Source organism: Bos grunniens, chromosome 14, assembly GCF_055505025.1.
Source record: "Bos grunniens cultivar Pamir isolate PY7600 chromosome 14, Bosgru_T2T1.0, whole genome shotgun sequence".
Lineage (NCBI taxonomy): Eukaryota > Metazoa > Chordata > Mammalia > Artiodactyla > Bovidae > Bos > Bos grunniens.
Window position 1 is genome coordinate 13,075,272 of NC_141178.1, and position 8,923 is coordinate 13,084,194.

At 42.9% G+C, this 8,923-nt stretch overlaps 1 long non-coding RNA gene across 1 annotated transcript; it reads left to right on the forward strand.

Moving 5' to 3' along the window:
• The first annotated feature begins 2,615 nt into the window (after positions 1–2,615).
• Positions 2,616–4,933, forward strand: LOC147359062 (uncharacterized). The gene is made up of 2 exons (XR_015140500.1): positions 2,616–3,198; positions 4,471–4,933. It is a non-coding gene; the product is annotated as an uncharacterized LOC147359062 (long non-coding RNA).
• The last annotated feature ends 3,990 nt before the right edge of the window (positions 4,934–8,923 follow it).

Sequence of the window (8,923 nt, forward strand, 5' to 3'; positions counted from 1 at the left end):
TGAAACTTGTTTGACAAAATAAGGTGAATACGATCATATGGTTTCTCACTTTTCTATTTTGGTAGAGAAGCTACACTTGTTAGAATAGAAACAAAAGAAAAATGGTTGACTACTCTATTGTTTAGCCAATTTTCTGAGAGCACCTAATAATGATAAACGTGTGCACCATCAGTCTACATTTTTTCCAAGTGTGATAAAACACAAAAGAACCTACCACCGTTAATGCATGTTTGTTGCTCAGACTCTTTGCAACCACATGGACTGTAGCCTACAGGCTTCCCTTTCATGGAATTCTCCAGACAAGAATACTGGAGCGGGTAGCCTTTCCCTTCTCCAGGGGATCTCCCCAACCCAGGGATTGAACCCGGGTTTCCCGCATTGCAGGCAGATGCTTTACCATCTGAGCTACCAGGGAAACCAAAAGAACCCACAGGTATGAAAAATACTATCTTTCCTAAGAGAGTTATAAGATTTCTGGCTTCACTGTCACCATTTCTTGTTTGGGCCAATTTAGACTGAGTGAGTGAGCAGAGTGAAAGTCGTTCAGTCGTATCCAACTGTGTGCGACCCTGTGGACTACACAGTCCCTGGAATTTTCCAGGCCACAATGCTGAAGTGGGTAGACTTTTCCTTCTTCAGGGGATCTTCCCAACCCAGGGATCAAACCCAGGTCTCCCGCATTGCAGGCTCATTCTTTACCAGCTGAGCCAATTTAGACTAAATGTAAGGAAACCTGGGTGTGGGTTGCTTTTAACCTGAAAGCACCCACTGAGAGGAATACTTTTCACTTTGTGACTTGAGAACAGAAGCCGGCCGATCTTCCTTCAGAGGCTCTGGTAACAAGGCAGAGACCTGGTTTTGTCTCCTCCCATCCCCTTCAACTCTTGACTCATCTGTTCAGGGGTTAACATGACTTCTGTGTGCTGTGATCTCTGCAGCAGGCACTGAACTACGTGGTACCTGGACCTGGTCATGCTCTTCTTTGGGACTGGAGTGCACCCCCATCCTCGCCCACTAGAAGGAAAGAGCCAAACTTCTAGTTGTGGTGAAGGGGGGCGGGGAGGGGTTGTTGTTGTTGTTCAGTCACTCAGTCACATCCAGTGTTTTTGCAACCCCATGGACCATAGCCCTCCAGGCTCCTCTGTCCATGGAATTCTCCAGGCAAGAATACTGGAGTGGGTTGCCATTTCCTTCTCCAGGGGATCTTCCCCACCCAGGGATGGAACCTGCAGCTCCTGCATTGGCGGGTGGATTCTTTACCACTGAGAAGGTGGGGTAGAATCCCTGAATCCTAAAATCCTATTTCCTCCCAGGGCCTCATTTTCCAGTAAGCCCTTCCTTAGGACTGTGTGCTAAGAAAGGAGCAACGTGTCTCTGTCCTCGAAACCTTTGAAGATACATGCTCATGTTTAATGTCTTGTTCTGAGCATGTGACAAGAGGCCAGTGCTGATGTTAAACTGCAGCGTGAGCCATCCCCAATGCGGTGACCTCAAACCTTGAGGCCTCTCTTCATGTCTATGCCACAATACTGCCAACGTTGTGAGGGCAACTCTCTAATCCAGAGAGACCCATTTCCCCTGAAAGTGGCTTCCCTCTCAAGGCGTGTTCCTATGGGACCCCGCCAGCCCGACCAGTTCTCCTGGGTTTCTGTGTTGGCCGACAAAGATGGCCGTGCTCGTGGTGATTGCCGTTACATTCTCTGCACGCCTTCCCTTCCACTGCCTGGCCAAAACTTCCATGGTTTATGCAAGGTGTGGCCTAGGAAGGCTTCCTAGTACTTTCCCTGCACTAACCAGAGAGGAGAGCTCCTCTTAGGTGTTCTGCCCCTCCTGTCTCTTCACCTCAGGTTACAGAGCCCAAGCCTTCTCACTGGGATTTGCTAGAGGCACACCCCACCTGTTCTCTTCATTCCTAGCCACTTGCTCTGTCTCCTTGCCTCTAAAGCATTACCTATACTAGAGCGTCTGCAAGTGCCTATTAAATAAACTATTAGTGGAAGTTTGGCCTCTAATGCTTCCTCTGGTACCTCTTTCATTGCTCCAGGCTTCAGGAGAATCTCTGCAACTGTGCTGTCCCAGACCGTTTTCCTCTAGGACAGAGGGTGTTGAGGCTCTGCTGTGTTGGTCTGGGCTGCAGATAACAATCCCTAAGTCATACACGGGGCTTTGGAGTGAACTAAATATGGGTGGGTCCACCTGACCTAGAAATTGATTTTAATTGATCAGGGAAGTCAATTGTAAAGGTTCAATCCAGGGGCAGTCCCTACCTTTCCTGGCTCCTAATCAATTCCTGCCTTCCCTCAGTCTGTGTAAATAAATCAAATGTCCTTGAAATGGGGATATCTGTAAGAATTAGGTTTTAAAATGATTTCCTGCTCAGGATGCGGTCTGCATGCAAAGAATAAATAGAAGAAACAATAGTAAATCGAAGGACAAATTAAGTAATTAAACTTGAAAGCAAGTTTTGCTCCATAAAACCTGTGATGGAGCTGTGGTTGGAATTCTTTTTTTCCTCTTAAAGAAAAGGGAAAAAAAAAAAGGTCGATAGTGAAAAGGAAATGATCTGATTTGCTGAAATGTTTGGTCTAGGGGACTATTCCGTATATAGTCAGATGCAACATTGCCTCTGACTTCCTGAATATATTATGTCTTTGAGTACACTGTGTTTCTGATTTTTTTTTAATATGCTTTAGTTTCACTTTCTTTCTTTCTTTTTTTAGGTATATGTTAAACCAACTTGTCCTACATGCTAGAACTGGCTAGTTTTGATTGAGATAACTTTAGAAGTTATATTAATTCAGAAGGTGTTGGGAAATATTGGCTGAATAATGCAGCTTTCAGTGTAATTTATTCCCAGAAACCTCTGCATTGAAAGATTCTGACTCAAAATATCTATTATGTTCATAGACAAATACATTGTTTTCTATTTTTGCAGGCATTTCCTGTTTAACTTTCACATACTCTGCGATGTAGGTGTGACTACTGTTTTGTTGATTCTTGTACTTAGACAAGCCAAACCTCAGCAAAATCAAGTTCTTTTCCTTCTTTCTCTTCCCTTCCCCCTTGCCCCAAGCTCACTATAAAAAGCAGGAATAGAGTCAATGTTGGCTGCCTCCCAGCTTAATGTTCCATACCTTGGGTGAAGCCGGATCTTGGAGTACTTTTCATTTACCTTCTCATTCAAGCAATCTGAATCAGGTAAATATGCTTGAACCAAATTAAAACCAAGGTTTTAATATGTTTATTTTTAGAATGATTTTATTTACAGTAATTGCTTTCCTGTTTTTCATGCAAGACATTGTGTTCTCAGCAGGGCAAAGAAATCTATTTAAACACCCCTATCTGGTGACTTAGTCCCTTTTCTTTGCATCTGATGATAACATCTGGCAGTACTGAAGTTCCAATCCCAAGTGGTTCACATAACGCACAATGTTGCCCTTGTCTGGTTTTTCTCTTAACTGGGACTGACTAATAGGATTTGGGCTAAGGAATTTCCACAATCTCACAGTAGAATCTTAGACTTGGGAAAGACTTTACAGGTCATTTAGTTGCATATCTTACCCAATGCAAGCATCCTTTCCATAGCATACTTGAGAGTGACTCACCCACCTCTTATACCCCAACCCCTCCAGGGACAGAGCCCTCCCAAAGGACAAGGCAGTTCATTCCACTTTTGAATACTGAATTGCTGAAAAGTTTCCCTTATGCTGTCATGGTGAACTGAGATTTTGTCTCTCTGTAACTACTACCCATTGGTTCTAATTTGGTCATCGGATGACAAATTATGTTAGTTAGTGTTAGTCGCTCCGTCGTGTGGTCATCAGGTGACAAATTATATTATGGTCATATAATTCAAACTGATCATAATATGCAAATTGTTTCACACAATGGAAATGGAAATGATTCTCATACTGCCTTCTAGGAAGGTGACTTTTTTCCCAGGTAAAAATTTCTTGTTCCTTTAATTGTTCCTTCTCCTTTTGTGGCTTATGTAATCGAGATTCTTTAATTTGCCAGAAGCAGAAAACCTAGTTCAACAGGGATCCATTAAGGAAAAAAAATGTATTGGCCTACAAAACTGAAAAGTCCAGAGGAAGAGCAGGCTCTAGCCCAGCCAGTGTCGTCAGGGCCTAATCCCCGCCAACCCGCCCTCCGCACCCCCCAGCCCAAACTGTGTCATTCAGGGTCCCACCAGGAGAGAGAAGTCACAAGATCATTTGAACAGGTTAAAGTTCAGTCTACAGAATTCTTCACTTTGCTGTCCATCTAAAACCAACTGCATCTCAATAAGAATTTTAAAAAAGTGAAAAAAAAATTATTAACTATAGCAGGGTATGTTAAACATCAGATTGGCTAGGGAAAAGTAGAGTCCTAAAGAATGCAGGGAGAGTGGGTATATGGAGCAATCCTGCCCCAGGGCTGACAGAGCATCTGAGAAAGACCGAAGCATTTCCATCTCCTTACCTACAGCTGGATCCAGACCTTGTTGGAAAGGGCACAGCTGTGTCTCTCTGATGGAGGAACAAGTCATTGTCATGCTATTTCAATGGAACTTGCTGGAAATCTTGCCCTGCAACTTACTGGAAATTTATTCCGATGGTGCTGGGGAAAGCTGTTCATGAGGAAGTGTACCTGATTGATGCCTACCCTGTCATTCCAGGTAGCCTGGTTCAACCACACTTATCTGTACTCTTTTAGGTGGAGCTGGTAAATACTTACCAAGTACAGCCTAGAAAGGTCCAGGCAAAGACTGGTCTATTTCTAAAACTCTCAAAAGAATAAAATGACAATAGGTGTCTTACCTTTGCATTTAAGCATTGCTGCAGTGGTCCATTATAATCACCATGCAAAAAGATTTTAGAATGTCCACTTTTATGTTTATGAACATCAGATTATAGCACACACAATAAAGCCCTATGGTCCTCATAGTTCAGTTCAGTCTCTCAGTCGTGTCCAACTCCTTGCGACCCCACGGATTGCAGCCCACCAGGCCTCCCTGTCCATCACCAACTCCCGGAGTTTACTTGAACTCATGTCCATTGAGCTGGGGATGCCATCCAACCATCTCACCCTCTGTTGTCCCCTTCTCCTCCCGCCTTCAATCTTTCCCAGCATCAGGGTATTTATACAAAAAGGTTAGAAAGTGGAATTTGCTAGTAATTTTTGTGTGTGTGCTCAGTCACTCAGTCGTGTCTGACTTTTTGAGACTCCATAGCTTGCCAAGCTCCTCTGTCTATGGAATTTTCCAGGCAAGAATATTGGAGTGGGTTGCCATTTCCTACTCCAGGGGATCTTCCTGACCCAAGGATGGAACCTGTGTCTCCTGCATTGGCAGGCAGATTCTTTACCACTCGGCCCCCATGGAGTAAGTGTCTTTTAATTTCATGGCTGCAATCACCATCTGCAGTGATTTTGGAGACCAAGAAAATAAAGTCTGACACTGTTTCCCCATCTGTTTGCCATGAAGTGATGGCACCAGATGCCATGATCTTAGTTTTCTGAATGTTGAGCTTTAAGCCAACTTTTTCACTCTCCTCTTTCACTTTCATCAAGAGGCTTTTTAGTTCCTCTTCACTTTCTGCCATAAGGGTGGTGTCATCTGCATATCTGAGGTTATTGATATTTCTCCTGGCAATCTTGATTCCAGCTTGTGCTTCATCCAGCCAGGCATTTTGCATGATATATTCTGCATACAAGTTATATAAGCAGGGTGACAATACACAGCCTTGACGAATTCCTTTCCCAATTTTGAACCAGCTCGTTGTTCCGTGTCTGGTTCTTACTGTTGCTTCTTACCTGCATACAGTTCGAAAGCATCAATTCTTCAGCGCTCAGCTTTCTTCACAGTCAAACTCTCACATCCATACATGACCACTGGAAAAACCATAGCCTTGTGAACACTAGCAAAAAATTTTGTGAAATTTGAAAAAAATCTGTACTTTAGTTAATAATACTGTATCACATGTTAATTTCTTATGGTTGTTTTTTTTCTCTACAGCATAGTATTTCTTTATATTCTCAGAATTGGATTAGAAGTTTCAGGGGGCAGAGTAAATGGGATACTTCTTATTACAGATCTTCTAAGATAGTCTTTCTAATAATGTGCTATGTGAGATTCTGGGTGTTTCACATAAGAAAGCATTTGGTCTTCCAGTAGGCTGATCTAGGTCACCATCTACACCTCCACCTCTTGGTTAGTAAGGAAACCGAAACTGGTAAAATGAAAAGTGACTTATCCAAGATTATGCATGTTTGTCTGTCTCTGCCTCTTTTTATGTGATATTTTGTCTCAGTTCCAAGCAATTCAAAGTTGTGTATCAACATGTTCTTATATGGATTCTTTTCCTATTTTCTTTGAATTATCCTTATCCAATCCCCTGGGTGGTGGTAAAATGCATTCTTATGTGTTCAGGAATGGGATCCTAAAGACCTAACATGTTGACTATGGCTGTGTAATTTCCCCAATAAGGAGATCAATAGTCCAATAATACTCAGTAATGGTCACCAGATGTGCTTCGGGCCAGTGGCTTATGCTTGAGAGATGGTTGGAGACTTCACTCTTCTGCCCTGTGATCTCATTAGCATCTTGCTGCACCAACAAACCATGCGCCAGACAGAGCATGCTTCAGTCCAGCTACCGTCAAGATGCCTTCGTGGAGCTTATATCAGGAGATAAAACTGCAGTGCTCTGTGAGCTTTGGTTCATGGGCGCCACTTATTTGAGAAGCCAGATAGGTTATCTAAGCAGTTTTCCATGTCAGTGATGTACAGTGTTGGATGTATTTCAGTAAAAATAATAATGGCTAACACACATTGAGTTCTTGCTACATTCCAGGTACTGTTCTGAGTGCTTTTATATATTTACTCATTTAATCTTCAAAACAACCCAATAAAGTAAGGTACTATTATTATCCAGACTGAGAAGGTATAGAAACTAAGATAAAGAGTGGTTAAATCACTTGTGCAAAAGCATCAGTGGCAGAGCTGGAGCTGGAGCTCAGAAAATCTGAGTTCAGGATGCTTGCGTTTTTGAATCTTTACCCTATTCTGCCCTGCCCCCCAGTGCCAGGCTGTATGGTGTGATGCAATGGACAACTGTACATCACAACCATATTGTTGTCCTGTCTCCTGAAGGACATTTTGGGCTTCTTGATGTTTGTTTCATTTTCCTCATCAAGGTGTCATCGGATAATATCCTTTCGGGATCCCAATATTCAGTGTCAGCTCTAAGATTTGTGTTGCTATGAAAAATTTCTCACTGAGCACAATTTTTCTTATACTAGTTGGTAAATAACTTGTAACTTTTCCAGGCAATGTGTTTCTGGAAAGGAATTATTATCTTGTCTCTCTGATCCCTACTTGGAGTTGAAACCTGCTGGCTGGCCTGGCTGGTCTGACTTTGAGTGACACAGGCAGGGAGCCTGCTCACCTGTATCTGTGAAGGGCGAGCCAGGATTCCTGGACCAGACAGTGGGCTCAGGAGCTTTATTCTAACAGATCATCTAAATGAGGTAGTAGGGAGGCTGTAAAGAGAGTGGAAGCAGGGAGAAATGGGATCAGAAACCAATGAAGAGAGGAGCAGGGAAAGCCGACCCTAAAGGAGTCTCTGGAAGGCATTCTGAGCAATTCTGAGCAAGATCAGAGACAGGAAGCTGTTGCCAGAAGCCCAGGTGTGTTGGAATGAACTTCCCAAACTTTAGAGAGAAGTTAAACCTTTATTAAAATTTTTAGTGATTTACATATTCTTTAAACACACATGTAATCCATACAAACAGTTCTGTGTACTCTTTGTACTTAGTGTTAATAAAGCATTTCTGGCAATCAACGTGATCCACACTTCTGGATTTCTGAAAGTTTCACAGCATTCCTTGCAATGGCTGTTTGACCATTTCCTTGTTCCTGAATTGGTTTCCGTATCTTTCTCTCCGGGACAACACTTGGACAGGAACTGTGTCTACTAAAACAGCATTACCCCCAGGCACACATACACCTGGCCTCCTCATCATGGGCGTAGAATCTTGACCCGAATAGTCATCTGGTCCACCTGTAATAATAACCAAAGGCATCCTGGGACTCGGGGCTTCACAAAAACTTCCAAGGACCCAAACCAGTTTTTCTACACATGGCCAGCTAGCTTATAAGTTTAAATGTGTTGTATAAGTTGCTTTTAAACTTTAAAACCCTCTGGTCATGGCTAGTCCTTTTGTCTCTGCTATTTAGTATGATTCTTCTGCTTGTATCATAGACTAGTTCTGCTGGTTTCAATCCCTTCCTTGAAACCCATTGGGTCCTGTTGCTCTTAGAATGAAACCCAAGTTCCCAACTCTGGTCAACAGAACAATAACCCCTCAAAATGTTCACATTCTAATCCCTGGAACCCAACTGTACAGAAAAGAAGCTTTGCAAATAAGATTAAATGAAGGATCTTGTGGTAGGATGATTATCCTGGACTATCTGGGTGAGAATCCTTATCAAAGGGAGGCAGGAAGGTCAGAGTGAGAGAGAGAAGATGTGATGGTAAGTGGAGGAGGGAGTGATGTGAGGCCAAGAGCCAAGGAATGTGGGTGGCTTCCAGAAGCTGGAAAAGATGAGGAGACAGATTCCCTGCTACAGCAGAGCAGCAGAATGCTTCTGGGGAGCATTTCTGGGTAGGCACCAAGGCTTCCACCTCACATTCTTCCATGTCATAGAATTACAGTCTTCTGAAAATTATCAACCACAATGAAGATATGTATCAGCTACAGTGTTTATTAAGTGCCATCTATGTGCAAAGGCTTCTGCTTTTGTGTATAATTGCAGTGGGGTGATAGTAGAGAATAGTGCCCCCCCCAAAGATATGTCCAAGTTTTCACCCCCAGAACCTGTGAATTGAACTTATCTTGATAAAAGGTCTTTGCAGATATAATTAAGGCTCTCAAAATGA